We start from the raw sequence: 19,342 nt of genomic DNA on the forward strand, positions 1-19,342 counted from the left end.
TGTGTGTGTGTGGTGTGTGAGAGAGGGAGACCCTCATGATGCAACTGCTCTTAGCTGTGTGTGTGTGCATGGTGTTATTGAGAGAGAGGGACCCTAGTGACGCCACTGTTCTTAGGTGTTCTGTGGTGTGTGTGAGAGACTCTAGTGATGCCACTGTTCCTAGGTATGTGTGTTTGTGTGTATCTGTGTGTGGTGTGGGTGAGAGAGACCCTAGTGATGCCACTGTTCTTAGGCGTGTACCTGTATGTGGGTGTGTGTGTGGTGTGCTAGAGGGAGACCCTAGTGATGCCACTGTACTTAAGGGTGTGTGTGTGTGCATGTGTGGTGTGTGTGAGACCCTAGTGATGCCACTGTTCTTAGGTGTGTCTGTGTGTTGTGCGTGTGAGAGACCCTAATGATGCCAATGTTCTTAGGTGTGTGTTGTGTGGTGTGTGTGTAAAAGAGAAACCCTAGTCATGCCACTGTTCTTAGGTGTGTGTGCATGTGTGTGTGTGGTATGTGAGAGAGAGACCTTAGTGATGGCCTATTTTTAGGTGTGTGTGTATGTGTGTGGTGTGTGTGAGAGAGACCCCAGTGACGGCACTGTTTTCAGGTTTGTGTGTGTGTGTGGTGTGTGAGACACAGACCCTAGTGAAGCCACTGTTCTTAGGTGTGTGTGCGTGGTGTGTGTGTGAGAGCAAGAGACCCTAGTGATGCCACTGTTTTTAGGAATATTGGATCAAAGGGTATCATCTTTGTGACCTTTCCTATAAATTGCCAAATAACTTTCCAAAAGGCTTTCTACCAACTTGCAAAGCATACATGGTTTCAAGTTAACGATATTAGCATCAAGTTTTCTTTTCGTTTTTGTTAATAGGTGAAAAATGTACCTTGTTGATGTTCAAATATGCTTGTCTTCGCATACCAGTGCAGCTGAACGTATCTCTGGCATTTGTTTACTTACTTTGTGAAATAACGTGCAGGTCTTTTAGCCATCTGTCTATTGGAGAATTCATTCAGCCAGCAGTTACGGATCCTCCCCCATGTGCCAGACCTTGTGCGTGCCTTTCCAAATGAATTATCTTGTCATATGCGCTGCAAATTTTCTCCGGTGTGTTCTCCTTTTTATTTTCATTATAGAATTTTGTACATTTAAATCTGCTGATCCCTTCCTTTCTGACTTTTTCCCTATCATGTTGTAGCTTACGAGGTTCTCAGCTATGCTGGAATTTGATAATTAGCCTATTTTCTGTGGTCTCATTTATAAGTTTTCTAGAGGAGCCCCTTAAACATATTCTCCTATAATTATAAGACTGAAGGCTCCAATCCCTTTCATAGCTTTTCTTTTTTACTAGAATGGCTTAATTTCAAACAATTCATTAAACTAAATTCAGCTTTACCCTTTATACAGGCTATCCTGTATCAACCTACTCCGCTGCAACTAAAAGTGCACCCCAATTTATCCATGCAGACTCAGCACAAAATAGCTTGGCTAAGAGGTCCTTTTTCTCAGGCCAAAGAAAAAGATATCTAGAACCATCACTGCCTGGCTACAACTCAAAGAGAGGAAGGTCCCTGGACCAGCAGCGATGTCACCTGGAAACTAGTAAGAAATGCAGAATCTCAGAGCCTATCCTAGACCCGCTGACTCAGAAGCTGCACGTTAAAGTTTCGGATTCACTGAAGTGGACCACAGAAGTCCTCCAAGCCAAGCTAAAACACCTGTCATCTGCAGACGCTCCTCCTAATCAGGTAGGAATCCCTGTCCTCAAATGTTTATCCCCAACCTTTTAACACGTCCTCTGCAAAATTAACATCACTCAACACCACACACCTGAAAATTTGCAAGCTGATATTTTGAGAGAAAGTATGGCCCCAAATTTGCAGCCTCAATTTCATCTAGACTTGGGGCTGAGAACTCACAAGCCTCCAGGAGTCAAGCAGGTTTTGTAAACGAGTGAAACATTCAGATAATGGCAACTGACCCTTGTCCTTGGTGTCAGAGAGACAATAGAGAGTAGTGTCTAAAGATGTAGCCACTATTTGGCTCCAGCCTAGTGTTGCCAAACAGGAACGCAGGCTCAGTGTTGCCAGATCTTCTGATATTTCAAAACAAATTGAAAATCTGGACGTCTAGAATGTGAAATCTCTCCATTTTAAAATGCTGGCAATTCACTTAAAAATTTTTTAAAGAACACCTCTGTGTGCCAGATCCAACCTACCAGTTTGAGACCCTGGCTCTAAAGTGATGTTTTCCCAACTCTTTAGGCCTGTGTAACCCATCTGTGCTGATTTTCACGCTTACTACTAACGCACCAAGAAGAGAGGTCACATCAATATAAATGGCACAAATCAAATCACTATAACTGCTGTGTATTTTAAAATTTTGTTTTGTGAATATTAAAAGACTGCCAAATCAATAACGAAAATGGCCATATGTCAAGGATACAAATATTTCCTAGATGTGAAATACATGCCTAATTAATTAACAATATTGAAACTACTATGGTACAAATACATACAGTACTCCATGTATTTGGAGCCCCTGTAGGTGTTATAAATTACATGTGTTCAAGTTTTTGTTCCAGATAATTTTATAATGAAAAAGCCACCTAATGGAAATAATTTCCAGCTCTTGAATTATAAAGTTTAGCTATGATAAATGCTGGGATAAAACGCCAAAATATCCTCATGTGGAAGCTGAAAGTTTATTTTCCTAAACTGTTCAATTATTCCAAACTTTTAAAAAATGGAGGGGGAAATAGATTACATTCATTTTCATCTGAGGGGCATTTGGGACTCAGGCACAGCTGCCTCCCCGGCAGTTATCTCATGCTTTATTATTTGTGCATGCTTATCTGAAGGTGACATAAATCAGACTCAAATAGCAGATAAGAGATGGGGACCGTGGACTGTACTCCTGATTTTGCTTTTTTTTTTTTTTCCTGGTAAGCTGCCCAGTATTGAGTAGACCAGTCTGTACCCCTGAATCCATACTGGTCTACTCAATACTGGGCAACTTACCCCCCCAAAAAAAGCAAAATCAATTTTCAGTTTCCTCATGTGCAAAGGGACATCCTCTACTTGAAAAATATCAGACCCAAAATGTATTATTATTCCTTATGTTTTGTTGACCATTATATTTCTGGCCTGGCACATAGTAGGGCTGAATCAATGAATAAAAGAAGGATCACAAGATACAACTACATCTTTATTGTTCAGCCATTTTATATACGTCCTACGCACCTCCATTACAATGAAACCTAATTCAACAGATTCTATTCAATTAACTTACCTGAGAAACTCAGTGCTCTAAAAGAAAACCTAGAGACACTAAGTTTTGGTCAAATTAAAGATGTCATTGGGGCATCTGTGACATCACAAGCCCACTTGAAATATGTGTTTGGAAAAACTTCAATTACAATATTTTATTTTAAGCATAGAGCCTTGTACATACAGTTTCCATTGAATTTTTCTACCCATGGAGTTTGTCAAAGTTGCAGGTTGTTGTGGAATTACTAAGGGCAAACAATGAATGTGAATTTCAAGTTTGACCTACCCAACATCTCCGACCAAGTTGATGGGAGGACGTGTTACCCTTCTTTATATCTCCTTAAACAATCTAGTCTTTTTTTTTTGTGGCTTGTTTATGGGCACAGAGCTAAAATCTATGCTCTTTAGATAGACTACTGTGCTTTCCAACTGCCCTAGGGTTCCTCCTCTGTTTTAGATGAAGATTGTGAATGATAGCTACGGCAGGGTTTAGACCCCAAAATGAAGATTCCACCTCTGGCAGCTGAGAGAATCTGCTAAAGCTTTTATCACCAGGCTAGTTTACCACCCAGCCACCATCACCCTCCCCACCACTCCCCGCCCCACCCCCAACCTTGGGAAGAACTTCAGACTACTACAATTGATGAAACTGGTAAAATTCCGACTAAACATTTCCAAAAACGCGTCTCATACTTTTAGCTGTTTGTATATTTTTAAAAATCAATGGGAAATTCCACAGCAAGTAGATGTAACAAAGGCAACTACTGCCACCCAGTGACCACCTACCCTAATGGAAATGTAAGTACCTAGAAAAAAAAAACCAAACCTGCTGGTGTAGAGTCCATTCTGATTCCAACTCATAGTGACCCTACAGGATAGAGTACAACTGCCCCATAGGGTTTCCAAGGAGCGCCTGTTGAATCTGAACTGCCTACCTTTTGGTTAGCAGCCCTAGCTCTTAACCACTGTACTACGAGGGCTCCATTGAATGTAAAATGTTGTCCAATAGAGTGCTGGAAGATGAGCCCCCTAGATTGGAAGGCACTCCAAACACAGAGTGGCAAAAACAATGGGCTCATACCTACCAACGATTGTGAAGATGGTGCAGCCCTGGGCTATGTTTTGTTCTGTTGTACATGGAGTTGCCAGGAGGCGAAGCTGACTGGACAGCAAGTAATAGTCTGAATGTGTGATGGGGGTGGGAGTGTGGGGAGGTGGAATGGTAGTGAAGGTAAATAAACGCAACCTTCTGATGGAGGAAACGGAAAATCCTGGCTGGTATAGTGCTGGCAAGGAGCCCTGGTGGTACAGTGGTTAAAGTGCTCAGCAGCTAATCAAAAGGTCAGTAGTTCAAACTCACCCGCTGCTCCACAGGAGAAAGATGTGGCAGTCTGCTTCCATAAAGATTTACAGCTATGGAAACCCTACGGGGCAGTTCTACTCTGTCCTATAGGGTTCCTATAAGTTGGAGTCAACTCAACAGCAACGGAATTGTGCTGCAAATGTTACATCCTCTCTTGTAAACACATGCCGACTAAGGCATAAAAAGTAGGAACCATTATTAATTGTCTTAGAGGAACCATCTTTTAGAGGCCCTCATTTCATTATTTTCAAAGGTGAATGTCCCATCTCTCAAGAAGAGAAATGAGTGACCTAGGATCACCTATGATTAACCCACTGCTGCCGAGTCAATTCCGACTCATAGCGATCCTATAGGACAGAGGATGCCTATCCTGTGTATGCTACAAGAAAGGAGTGGTCAAGCTGGTTGTTCACACCAATGCAGCAGGGCTGCTCTGAACTTCAGTACAAATTCGAAAAAGATTTGCTGGTCCATGTTACTGTAACCCAATGGAAGCACCCTTTCCCATTCCTGCCACCAGATTTTGAAGTGGCAGTCCCTCCCCTTGGCTCCTCTGACCCCACAGCACAAAGGTTCCTGACAGCTGATTAGGTCAGCCCAATCTCACAGTTATCACAGGACTCTCCTCCCTCTTATCCCAGTATCTGTTCCACGCAGCTTTCCTGCACCCTACTGTTCATGCTGTGACATAAGCAGATCTGTATTTTAAAGCAAGCCTAACAGTTCTGTGGTGCCTGGCAGTGGTGTCACTAGGAGGGTGTGAGGGGTGTGGACTGCACCCCAACAATGTCAGAGGGGGTGGCCACATAATGACCCCAGGGTCCACGGCAGCTGGCAGGTGGGCTGGCGCTGCCGGGGGAGGGGTTGCGAAGGCAGTGGCATCACTAAGGTTGGTGTCACCTGTCACCCAATGAGGTAACTCATCACTCCCCATCACCCACCTATCAGGGTGCAAGTGGCCAGGCCGGGGCACTTGCCATTGGGTGGAGAGGAATGTCTCAGTCTTGGCCAATGGGAGAGGGGAGGAGCCTCGCAGGCGGGGACAGGAGGCTACTGCACTCAGCCCTGTGCAGGGATCAGGGAGACCCTTGGGCGGGGGGCCGGGGGAGGGGGCTTGGTGGAGGGGGTGATGGTGGGCAGGAGGGTAAAGGGGCTGGAGGAGTGGGGAAGCGGTGCGGGGGGGTGTGGCCAGGGGGTGGGTTTGTGACACCATGAGTCACCTAACTGGGCCTTACCAACCCTAGTGCCTGGCACATAGTTTTCATGCCCCCAAGTTAAAAGCAAATGAGATTATTCCTTGGAAAAGGCATTCCTCAGAGAGCTAATATTTAGTGTAAACAGTGATACTGGTTGGGTCAATTAAAATGAACCCTCTGAAACCTACTGTACAAATAAAGCTCTTCATACAATGTCAACCCTACCATTGGAAATTGGAAGGTTGGAGAATAGCCTAAAAATTTGTGCCAATTAGTAAAACTTACCTCACACTAGATGGGTGGAAAATACGATGTATTCTGCGAGGGCTGGACAGAGTTGTTGAGAACTTCCAACGTGCCTAAGTTAGGAAAAAATGAGAATCAAGAGGCAAAATTCATTACCTTTTCAGAAGAAAAGTTAGAAATAAAAAAAAAGTCAACTTCCTTTGAAATGGCTCATGTTAACACATTCAACTTTGTATTTACAACCCTTAAAGTTAAGGAAAACTGCCAAAATGTTCTGCATATTTCTCCAAATGTCTGTTTATCATATAACATTAGCAATGGCAGCCGATCTGGCTCCCTCATTATCAAGCTGTATTAGCTCAAACGCTCAGCATTGTTAGGGGAGTGAGCTCATGGCCTATTTCAGTTTTAAGTTAACATTTGGCAATCACCCGGGTAATCAAAACAAATGACTCAGTCGTTTAGAATAGATTAATTTTTTTTTTCTGTTTTAACATCTTTAGAATATTTTGCCACAGGAAGGCTGGGATCTGGACAGAATCTGAGCACAAGTCACCAGAGGAATATTTAGAGGTGTTGCTGTGGAGACAAGGTGTCGGGTGACCACTGAAATTATCTCTAATCAACAACAGGATTAGGATGCAGGCTACTGAGGACTCACCCAGTGCGGATGGTTCGGCTTCACTAGGAAACAGGTGTGCCCTGTGCTTTCCCATCACTGACATAAATACAGCCCGCCACGACATGCCACGATGCCACGCTTCCCGTGCTCACGTGGCTTCCCCACGCACAGCCACATCACTGCCATACCCCCGCCCCTATTACTCAAAAAAGGACTGGCTGGGGTTAAAGCGAAAGGAATCGTGATCATTGTATTTTCCCATAAGTGCAAAATCCTACAGCTCACACCAAATGAACTTTGGAATGAACTGTAAAATGTACACAAGCAAACGAAATCTAAGGAAAAGGCAGCTCCCTGAGAGCAGCCTCCCTTGGTTTTATTCGCTGCTCCAGCCCCACACCGAGAACAGTGCCACGCACCCAGAAGGCTCTCAAGAAGTATCCACCGAATATAACAGTTGGCAAACCCAAACTCAGGGCTGTAACCAAGCTTGTAACCCGCCGGGATCAACTGCTTCCAGGCTGGTCATCAAACAAGTAGTGGTTCTAGATAAAAAAAATGTTACTGTGCCAGAAAATAAACAGGTGCTCCAGTTACGTTCGTATTCTAATGGTTTCGTCTGCTTAGAGATCTTAATGACGACTGTCATCGTTGAAGACAACCCTTTCAAACTCAAAATGGACAAGTCTGTAGGGTCGCTATGAGTCGGAATCAACTAGACCGCATACCGGGTTTGGATTTTGGTTCTTTTGGTTGATTACAGGAAGGAGGCTCTTGCCCGCCAGGTGAAAAGCCCAGAGGAAGGCAAATTTGAATGTTTGAAAGTGGCTGAACTTAAAGGAACACCTTCTAGCCCCTCTTCCTACCTATACTTAAGTAAAGCCCCAAAACCCAGGGTGGTCGAATCAATTCTGGCACACAGCGACCCTACAGGACAGGGCAGAACTTCCCCATAGAGTTTCCAAGGCTGTAATCTTTACAGAAGAAAACTGCCACATCTTCTCCCTGGGGAGCGGCTGGTTTAACTACTGCACCACCAGGGCTCCTTCTATACGTAAGCAGAGACACTATTTTCATATTCTATTACATGTACATATACTATTTGTTTTTTGCTTGTATGTCTTATTTGTCCAATAAGAATTTGTCTCCTGATAGCAGGGACAAAATCTTACTTCTTTTATATCTCCCAGCGCTTAGCATGGGGTGTATATACAAAAGGCTTTGATCAGTCTCCTCTCCCACCACCCAAACTCCATTCATATGGAACTCACTGTTTCTAGAAGGTGCCACACCCTTTCGTGCAGCTGCGGTGAGATGGCAGCACAGCACAGCTGTTAACAGGAAGGGTGCTGGAGTCAGTCTGCCTGGGTTCAAATGCTGGCTCTTCCTCATATTAGCTGTCCCACCCTCTCTGAACCTCATAATGGTATTACCTCACAGAGGTGCTGTGGTAGGTCGTCAAGGAGATAAATGCATGTAAAGCACTTAACAGTGTCTAGCCCATAAAAAGTAACTCGTTGAATATTAGATATATAATGACCGCTATTATTATAGCAGGTAAAAACAAAAATGTATTCCAACTTGGATAATGACTTCATATGCTACCTCAAATCCTTGGCACCAAATATACCCTTCTTTAGGTTCAAGTGAACATAAACGTATACCCTGAATCCGTCACACTCTAGCCTTAATATACTTTTTCATCTTATTCACCCTTCTGAAATTGATTTTTCCTGGAAATGGATATGGTATGTAGTGGGCTCTACTTGAAGAGTCCAGCATAGCTTCCTTCCTGAGATTCCCAACTCTGCCAATACCTTCCTTGCCTTCTCTCTGTATGTTCCTATCTCCACAAGTTCAGACTTTGGGGGACTACACATGGGGAAGGGACAGAGAACTTGTCCTCTAGTAACCAGACCAAGACCCTGGCTCATCCCTTTCAGAGAAAGTCCCTGCATTTCATGTTTCCCCACACCCCTAGAGGGCAGAAGAGAGAAAGGCCCAAAGGCTGGGTAGGCAAGCTCTCACACTGTGGTTCAACTTAGGCCCCTGCCAGAGTAGCTTTCTGGTCCATAGTTCATGGTTTCACCATCAAGAATAGCCCACAAATAATAAAAATTTACACTGAAATTTTTAACCATTTTGGTATCTGTTTCACTTTATCATCTGTACTAGTGTATCCTACCTAACATTAGCTGGAGTTGTGAAGGTGAAGAAACTCAGGGCACGTATGTTTGTGTGTACTTATTTTAAATCTGCAGTGTATAACTGTGGCTCTGAGCAGACATAATACAAATTGTGTTGACAATGGTGCGCAAGTCAAAGAATAAAAACAGAATAGCAGCCAAACACACTGGGTAAAATGTGATGACAGCGAAGTAATCCAAAATAAAACCCAAACACTTTAGTGCCAGTCATGCTTTAAAAATAAATCATGTTAATCTTATCCTACCCTGACAGAATTAGTAAGTGAAATTCAACAAACCATTTCTATTATTCCAGAAAAAGCCAGCAGTTATGTTTTGGGACATTTAACATATACAATCACTCTCCTTCCGTTTAACAATAGTCTTGTGGACATGGACACTGTTGACCCTATCACTGCTCCAGCTAAGCTTAAATGATCCCCAAATCATGAATCAGTTGGGTGAATTATGTAGAAAAATAAAATCCAGAAACAACTACTATTTAAGTGGACCTGAAAGACCAGGCTGAATCAATCAAAATGGGTGGTCTCTACAGATTCATTGTCTCCTGTACATTCCCTGAATGTGATTGTCATGGTAACCATTCCTTAATCATGTCCTTCAGACTATTCTCTCTCACCTAAGAAATCAAAGAGAGGTGAACCCCCAACATCCTCTTAATTGGGCCACTTGAGATGGTAACTGGCAGCTCAGACTTATCCTTCTTTGTTCAAATGCTTAGGCTACTATGGTAGTCAGAAAAATTGGCATATACACTGTTAAAAAACACATTTTAAATGTTACCATAAAATGCCATAATAAATGCAAACGAGATGGCTACTGGTTCATTTCCTTTAGCAGAACTGACAGGCTGGCTCTTATTCAGCAAAATAATTTACTGGAAATAACTGGTTCAGATGAAGGATGCCTCATTTTTAATAATTTCAACATAATCAAGATATTTGACATAATCAAATCTTTAGGAATATATTAATGTAATAAATAAAACCCAAAGGATATTACCAGTTATAGAAATATAATAAAAATTTGATTTTACACCCTTATTTTAAGATTTAGTATAGAGTATGTCTAACAATGAAGGAGCCCTGGTGGCACAGCAGCTATAACCTGGTGGTTAGCAGTGCTCAGTGGGGTCAACAGTTTGAACCCACCAGGTGCTCCATGGGAGAAAGATATGGCAGTCTGCTTCCTTAAAGATTTAGAAACCCTATGGGGCAGTTCTACTCTGTCCTATAGGGTTGCTATGAGTCAGCATAAACTTGATGGCAATGAGTTTTTTGGGTATATCTAACAACATACTCTATACTAGGTCTGGAAGACAATTTATTCCACGCAAGTCTCCACATTAATTTTATGTGATATCTCATCATCATAATATTCTTCACAATTTGGAAGGAGACAGGTTTTATTTGTACCCAGTTTGGAAAAAGACTGGTTATATTTTTGGAAGGAATCTACTAGATATACCACAGATTTAAAGTTGTGATTAGTCTAGATTTTTTTCCCCAGATTTTTGCAGCCCCTTCAGAAAACTAAAAAATGCACAGGTTTTGATCGTTTACTTCTTTTACCAATATTGAGTAGTGAGCCATTTTTAACTTCTCATTTGAATATGTGTAACCCCTTAAAAATATTGAATTTGTTTTTATAGGTTTCCAAACCCATAAAATAAAAATAAAGAAAAAGTGTTTTTCCTTCTGGATATGGCACAACCTATAAACTAACAAAAGGTGGAAGAGTCAGTAGTGTACCCCCACCACACCCCAAACAAATACCATGGAGCTTTTTTGATAGGCCATTTCTGGATGTAAATTTTTGAAATTGGTCATAAAAGGGGATAAGAAATAAAAATAGACTTGTTTGATTAGCTTATTAAAACATTGAGAATACGTATGAATTAAAAGGCATCAAAAATAGAATAGAGGAAGCTAAAATCATCAGGCATTAGGAAGAAATGGGAACCAAGTACCAAACAAGAATTCAAATCAAATGGCAAAATCCAGCAAGGAAATAATGGAGCAGCAAATATTTGCTAAAGTCAAAAGGTAAAAACTTGGAATTCTTGTCCTTTGCCCTAATGTTCAATGGTATTTTTGTTTCATTTTAAAAATATGGAGATTGATGTCCTTTTGATGACTAATTGCAGCAGCTCCCAAATAAAACAAATGATAAAATAAAAATTCACTTAATTGACTGATGGCCTTGAATTTATCATTGCCAAGTTTACAAGTTTCCCATAACTGCTAGCATTTTGTTGTTAAGAAAAACAGAACTATTCCCCTGTCATGATGACCACGGGTAGCTTCCTAGGTGACTACATTTCTATATTTTTATATAACTCTCTGGAGAAAACTCCAAAAATAGACCCCCCCCAAAAAAAGCTAAGCAGTGAGGAACAAAGGATGAGTAACACATCAATAAAACATGACATTTCTGACAGATGCATCTAGAGGTCCCTGCCCCTCCCAGAAGTCTGAGGGAACTCATGAGCCAAGACATTCTAACACTGTCATCACCCCCACAACCAGTCACCAATCCTGCCCATTTTTTCTTGCAAAAGAGCTATCATGCTTTTTCTTCCTTTTAATCTCATTTCTACAATCCTAATTCAGCCCACTGGCGCCCTGGTGGTGCAGTGGCTAAGAGCTTGGTTGCCAACCAAAAGGTGAGCAATTCGAATCCACCAGCCGCTCCTTGGAAACCCTGTGGGACAGTTCTACTATGTCCTACAAGTTCTCAGTGAGTTGAAATTGACTCGACGGCAGTGGGTTTGGTTTGGGATAATTCAGCCCATTACTTCACACCTAGACTACTTCATCAGACTTTGTAACTATGGACATGCTCCCTTCCTCATATAACTGACAGAATAATCTTTGGATCTTGAACATACCACACCCTTTTCCTAAAACCTTCCTCCATTTTACGAGTAGTCACCGACTTATGACGAGATTCCATTCAGATGACTCCTTCTGACATAAATCAAATACCTCATTTTTTTTAAGTTTTCATTATTATTGCCTCTTATTATCAGTATCTCTATAAATCTGATCTTGTCTTTAGGGGTGGGCAGGAGAATAATAATATCAGCAAAGTATGTGTTGCAAAACCGTATGTAGTACATATTACTAATGATAAGATGTAAAAAAAGAAAGTCACAAGTGCAGTTCGTTTTAACTGAAATATGTCCTAAGATGGGGACTACCTATAATCTAAATCTCAGCATGAAATTCAAGGCCTTACATTCAAACTCTAACCCATTTCTCACCTTCCCCCATACTCAGTCCTGGCTTTGGCTGACTATCTCTGAGGTCCGTCACCACTAGAGAATGACAGGTGCTTTGGCTCATACCACCCTCCCCTCCTCTAAAACCAGTGATACTCAGAAATTGGCTTGTACCCTGGGAGCCGTAGCAACTAGTGATGCCTGGACGCCCCCTCACACGCACACATCAAAGAGATTCAGATGTGATTGGTATGAGATGAGGCCTAGTCTTCTGGATATTCAGAAGTTCCCCCAGATGAATCTAATGTGGAGCTAAGGCTGAGAAACACTGCCCAACATTCCTATAACCAGTAAGTTCTCAAAGTTTAGTATGCATCAGAATCCCCTGGGAGGGCTTTTTATAAGATGCAGATTTCTGGGCCCCATGAATTTCCATTTCTAACAAGCTCCCAGGTGATGCTGATGTTGCTGGTCCAAGAACCCCACATTGAGAAACACTGGTCTACAGCTGTAATGAGTATAATTATCTACTGTAACTACAATGTAGTGTAAATATATATATCATATACATGTAATCGTTATCATATGCACAATTCATCTGGCGACAGAAAATGTACCATCTTCTGAAATCTCTTCCATTATTGCCTTCTGCTGTTTAAGTTTTTTATACATTTGTTTATAAATGAATCCACAGAATGTCTTAGAGATGATAACGTCCAATTTCCTTTTTATAAACTGAGACCTGAAAGGGGAAGTGATTTGCCAAGATCAAGTGATTTGTGGCAGAACTTAGGCTAGAATTCAAAACTCCTGATCACTCCCACTCAGTTCAATGCTTTTTCACCATATCCTCTAATAGAAAAAAGTTCAGATTTTAAAAGTAAGCCAGTATTTTTCCCTCTTAATAGCTTCTCCAATTAGGATGGACGTTCCTTTTTTGAAGACGTCACACTGTTTAATATTCCTCACAGCATCTAGCAAGCCTAGCAAAGTGCCTTGTACGCATAGTGAGCAGTCAATAAACATTTGCTGAGTTTATTTTGTAAAGTCCTCAGTCCCTTACTTTTTATAAGCTGGGTCTGGCACTCTGTGAACTGTTTCCTTATGCTTTGGCAATTGGCAGCCCTGCTCCAATCAATTAGCCATTTCGTAAACCCTTCATCCTGGCATGCGTGCTCATGTTATCTGCCGTAGGGGCAATTATAAACATATAAAGACAAATTATGGGTTTTTTTTTTAAGTGGCAGGAATGATTACTAAGTTTTTAAGGAGATAAAATCCAACTTTCAAGTTACACGTCAGAAAATGTTCACTAAGACCCTAAGTTCCATTTTATACCTAACAGACTACTGAAACAGTAAAAATCTGGCAGTCAGAGAATTATAAAGTACATTACTCTGGTCATCTGAGTACTCAGAAGCAGTTGGGTGAGCCACAGGGGACGAGAGGATGCTGTCACACACCTACCACTGCCACTACAGTTCTCTAGTCCTTTCTGGTATTTCTACCAGGTAGGTATTTCTATGCTAGGCCTCACAACTGACTTAGCCTATCTATACTTGTGAAACAATATATTAAGATTTGGTCAGGCCATAAATTTTGCCATCTTTACAATCAGCAGAAGGATTTGTTCTAATACCAAGTCAACTGCAGAATTTGGGATCAAGTGTGAAAATGATTAAAAGGAAGGCAGAGCCTATGCCACCATTTCATTCACCACTGGCACAGGGCATCCGTTATCTTGATAACTGAACTGGAACCTCCGGCCTCCATCTTGGAATGTGACTCAAGGAAATGGTTGTTTCTGTCCCCTCTCTTTTGCCTTCCTCCTATTAAATATCTGCTCCTTCTAATAGAGGTACTACCACATATATAATCAGTCAATCAGGCAGGCAGTGAAATCAAGAAAAAAAATAAGTAAACCTTTGCCTATTAACAGGTGATTTAACAGTATTTTTTTTTATATACACAACAGATCCACACATAAAAACTACTTCTGATTTACAAAAGAGATGCTAAGTTAAGTAGGTAAACTCTATAACCAATTCTCTATTTTACTGGTATTTTTTCAGATAGCTTATCATGATGTTTTTCACCCTGGGTCTTATCACAAACCTGATGGCCACCTTCCCTAAACACCCACATCCTCCAGAAAATCATTCCTTGAGTGATCGCCCTCATTTATGTTCTAATCCTTGATGTCTTGTTGGTTTTTTCTCTTCCAGTGGTTTTAAAAGTCAACATCACCAAAACATCTGCTTCCTTCCCTTCTTAATCTCAATGTCCCTCTCAGACTTGATCCCTAAGGTTACCACCACCTACCACAGAATGTTCTGTTTCCACAGCCAACTTGGGATAGCAACACAGAGTTGCTCATCAGAGTTACCCAACCCCAATGCATAGAAGCCATTCACAATAATACTTTTAAAAACTTAATTTTTTCACACAGGTTTACGGTTGAGTTGGCCATACTGAGTCACTTCATGGAGGTTCTGGTGTTAAATCAATGCTTCAACAAGGCATGCAATGGCCTTTGGCCCAAAAGCAATCAAACGCTGACCTGGCATGAGCTCACTAACAGTCACTGTTGCTAGTGACACCACAAATGCAAGGGTCAAAAAAGAGCTCATTGGGCTGTAAGGCAAGAAATCCATCAAGTCTGGCACTCCATACTTCCCAAAGATGACATGATGCTCCAATGCGTAGCAGACAAGGAAAGTCCCAGCCTCATGCTCATATTGACCTGCCCATTGACAATTATTATGTAACCAGACTCAGGGTTTAACAGTACTGGTCAACTCTCTTGGAAATTCATGCTTTTACTTTTGGGGCAGTTCTACTTTGTCCTATAGGGTTGCTATGAGTCAGAATTGACTCGACGGCACTGGGTTTTTTATGGTAAGTTAAGGGATCCGTTAGTGGCATAAACAGTTAAGCGCTTGACTACTAGTGAAAAGGTTGGCAGTTTGAACTCACCCAGAGGTGCCTTGGAAGACAAGCCTGACACTCTGCTTCTGGAAGGTCACGGCCTTGAAAACCCTATGGGGCAATTCTACTCTGCTCACATGTCATGAGGTGGAATCGACTCAGCAGCATCTAACAACAACATATGTTACGTCACTCAAAGGAGAAGCACTTCTCTTATTTTACTCGTACTTAGAAACAACCATTGGGCTTTAATCTTCAAGTTGACAAAAAGTGCCTGATGTATTCTTTGTATTTCTGAAACTCAAACATATGGCAGTTTTACAAAAATACCTTTAGAGTACACTCTGAGGAACAATAAAGTACCTTACCTCAAGACAATTTTAACTGCTTTAGCTTTATTAAAGGAAGTTTCATAAGGAAACTATAATGCAAATCGTTTCTTTTTAATGACTGGTGCTTTTAAAGATTGTCATAACATAGCCCAGCAGATATATTCAGCTTTGATTATCTGAAAATCAACCTTTCGCAACTCTCAAACCTCCTGTATAGCTCCAAAATAGAAAGGGGTCTGAAAAAATGATTTGACCAAAAAGTAAGAAATACAGCCCCCAAGATTATATCTACACGTTAGAGTTAGTTTGCTGACTACCCTGTCTGGAGATGTTTATTAAAAAATGGCTTTGTCATGAGGAAGCAGAATCATGTACAAAATGCAGCAACAGGAGACAGAAAAGACAAGGAGAAAGAAAATCAAGGAAGGAAGCTGGACGGAGAGGGCAGAAGCAGTAGAAACCAGGAGTGACAAATGGAGACTAGTTGCAGAACAGGGCGAGGGTAATCGAACAGAGAGCCAGCTACAAACATGAATAAACAGGCACTTGGCATTTTTTGAAGGGGTCAGTGAGGAAGGGACAAACTTCATCTCAATACTAAAAAAAAATTTTTTTTTTCAATACTACTAATACTACAGCCCTTAAATTGCCTAATAATTAATTATTTGTTCAATTGAATATTTAGCAATGAGAAAGTAATGTTTAGCATAAAGCTTGCTTTGTAGGTAAGTGTGTAAAGATGGTACACCTTCTGTGTTCAGAAAATTCCCTCTGAAACCTGGTTCAAATCTTTCACAAGGCTCAAAGAATAGAGTTATTCCTATATAACGATCCTATATACATACACCACCACTACAGTTTGTTATACTGTGGTGGCTTGTATGTTGCTATGATGCTGGAGGCTATGGGTCACCCATAGTGGACAGGTTTCAGTGGAGCGTCCAGGCTAAGACAGACTAGGAAGAATGGCCTGGCAATCTACTTCCAAAAATTTGCGAATGAAAACCCTATGGATCACAACAGAATGTTGTCTAATATAATGCTGGAAGACGAGCTCCCTAGGCTGTAAGGCACTCAAAATACACAGTGGCCACCAACCATCCTAAATATGGTGCAGGACTGGACAATGTTTCATTCTATTATACATGGGTCACCATGAGTCAAAGCCAATTTGATGGCAGCTAACAACAGCAACATATATATACACTACATGGAGGTTGGAAACCCTGGCGGCGTAGTGGTTATGTACTACGGCTGCCAACCAAAGGGTCGGCAGTTCAAATCCATCAGGCGCTCCCTGGAAACTCTATAGGGCAGTTCTACTCTGTCCCATAGCGTCGCTATGAGTCGGAGTCGACTCGATGGCACTGGATTTGGTTTTTGGTTTTTTGACATGGAGGTTTGTATGTATCTATGAAAAAAATGAGAATACTTTCCTTTATGAATAATTGTGAAGCAAAATTCAAATTATTTTTTGTTCTTGGGGGACTTGACATCCTACTGTAACTACTTCAGAGGAACATGTATGTACTGCTTTTATATTTATCAGCTTGCTTCTCTTTTAGTTGTAATTTCCCTTCAATCTGAGTATATAATAAGTCTATTTACTAAGTATGCTATAATTTATCTACAAGCAAATTCTTAAGTATTTATCTTTAGTACCTATAATATCTCTGCAATATCATTTTATCTTAGAAATACAGAAGGAAATTGTGATTTGGATATAAATCTGGTCTTTGGCGAGAGAAGGATTCCACAAACTTTCAAATTTCAGTTTAGAAAATGGCTCTCACAAAAGAAGCTCAATGGTTGTATGAGGAAATTTGGGGAGACAAAAATATTCTATATCCTGATTATGGCAGCGGTTTCACAGGGATAAACATCTGTGAAAACTCATCAAATTGTACACTTTAAGAGGATACAGTCTATTGTGCATAAATTATACTCAATAAAGTTGTTGTTTTTTTTTTAAACCAGCTCTCACAAAGGCCGACTGCTTTATCTATAGATGCAACTATATAAACTTCCACCTCATTAGTTTGGCTGCTTGGTTTCTTTCCTTAGTATAGTTAGATATGCTTACTATGCTGGAAGAGGTAGAGCTTCAGGGTCCTAGACAGAGCTGGAGAAAAACATAGAACAAAATTCCAACTCAAAAAGAAAGATCAGACTTACTGATCTGACGGAGACTGCAGAAGCCCCGAGAGTATGGCCCCAGAACACCCTTTTAGCTCAGTAATGAAGTCACTCCTGAAGTTCACCCTTCAGCTGAAGACTAGAAAGGCCCATAAAACAAAATGAGAGTAATGGGGCACACCAGACCAGGTGCAAGGACAAGAAGGCAGAAGGCGACAGGAAAGATGGTAATAGGGAACCCAGGGTTGAAAAGGGAGAGTGTTGTGTCGTGGGGTTGGTAACCAATGTCACAAAAAAATGTGTACTAGTTGTTCAATGAGAAGCTAGTTTGTTCTGTAAACCTTCATCTAAAGTACAATTTAAAAAAAGAAAGAAACCGTAAGGATCATAACAGAAAAAAAAAAAAAAGAGGTAGAGCTTCGTGTGGTCTAGAACGCAATGAGCCTAGGGTTTTAAAGCTTGAGTTGACCATTCAAAACTGTGGAATCTTTGACATGGAACTTAAAGTGCCACTTTAGCTTCTAGAAGCTATCTAGAAGAGGACTTCAATTAATTTTATCACTTTTTAAGTATTTGAAACTACAATCATTTACAGGGTAATTCTTAGCAACAATTGAAAAAAGTTTTGTTCATTCAAATGTCTAAATCCATTACTATGGCTTAAAACCTCTTGCCATCGAGTCGAATGCCACTCATAGTGACGCTATAGGACAGAGTAGAACTGCTCCATTGGGTTTCCGAGGCTGTAATCTTTATGGAAGCAGACTGCTACGCCTTTCTCCTGTGGAGCAGCTGGTGGGTTCAAACTGTCGACCTTTCAGCTAGCAGCCAAATGCTTAATTAACCACTGCACCACCAAGGCTCCCTTACTATGGCTTAGTGATGGAAAAATGTTTGTACTATATAAGATCAGTGCTGAATCTGTGAAACATTTCATAACATGGAGGAATGTGGAAGGTATTATCCTGAGTAAAATTAGTCAGTTGCAAAAGGACAAATATTGTATAAGACCACTATTATAAGAACTCAAGAAATAGTTTAAACAGAGAAGAAAATATTCTTTGATGGTTACGAGAGGGGGGAGGGAAAGAGGGAGAGGGGTCTTCACTAACTAAAAAAACTAGATAGTAGATAAGAACTACTTTAGGTGACGGGGAAGATAACACACAATACGGGTGAGGTCAGCACAACTGAACCAAACCAAAAGCAAAGAAGTTTCCTGAATAAACTGAACGCTTCGAAGGCCAGCGTAGCAGGGGCAGGGGTCTAGGGACCATGGTTTCAGCAGACATCTGAGTCAATTGGCATAATAAAATCTATTAACAAAACATTCTGCATCCCAGTTTGAAGACTGGCATCTGGGGTCTTAAATGTTAGCAGGCAGCCATCCAGGATGCATCAATTGGTCCCAACCCACTTGGATCAAAGGAGAATGAAGAACACCAAAGACACAAGGTAATTATGAGCCCAAGAGACAGAAAGGGCCACATGAACCAGACACTACATCATCCTGAGACCAGAAGAACTAGACGGTGCCCGGCTACAACTGATGATTGCCCTGACAGGGAACAGAACAGAGAACCCCTGAGGGAGCAGGAGAGCAGTGGGATACAGACCCCAAATGCTCGTAAAAAGACCAGACTTAATGGTCTGACTGAGACTAGAAGGACCCGGATGGTCATAGCCCCCAGACCTTCTGTTGGCCCAGGACAGGAACGATTCCCAAAGCCAACTCTTCAGACGTGGATTGGACTGGACAATGGGATGGAGAGGGATGCTGGTGAGGAGTGAGCTTCTTGGATCAGGCGGACACTTGAGACTATTTTGGCATCTCCTG

General features: G+C 41.3%; 1 protein-coding gene across 2 annotated transcripts in view; it reads right to left on the bottom strand.

The window, feature by feature from the left end:
• Window positions 1-19,342, bottom strand: part of FHL1 (four and a half LIM domains 1) — an 83,560-nt gene that overhangs the window by 54,191 nt on the left and 10,027 nt on the right. For both annotated transcript variants that reach the window (XM_049872945.1, XM_049872943.1), the window contains exon 2: window positions 6,097-6,170. The gene's annotated coding sequence lies outside the window, so the exon portion shown is untranslated. The remainder of the gene's footprint in view (window positions 1-6,096; window positions 6,171-19,342) is intronic.

This window comes from Elephas maximus, chromosome X, assembly GCF_024166365.1.
Source record: "Elephas maximus indicus isolate mEleMax1 chromosome X, mEleMax1 primary haplotype, whole genome shotgun sequence".
NCBI lineage: Eukaryota > Metazoa > Chordata > Mammalia > Proboscidea > Elephantidae > Elephas > Elephas maximus.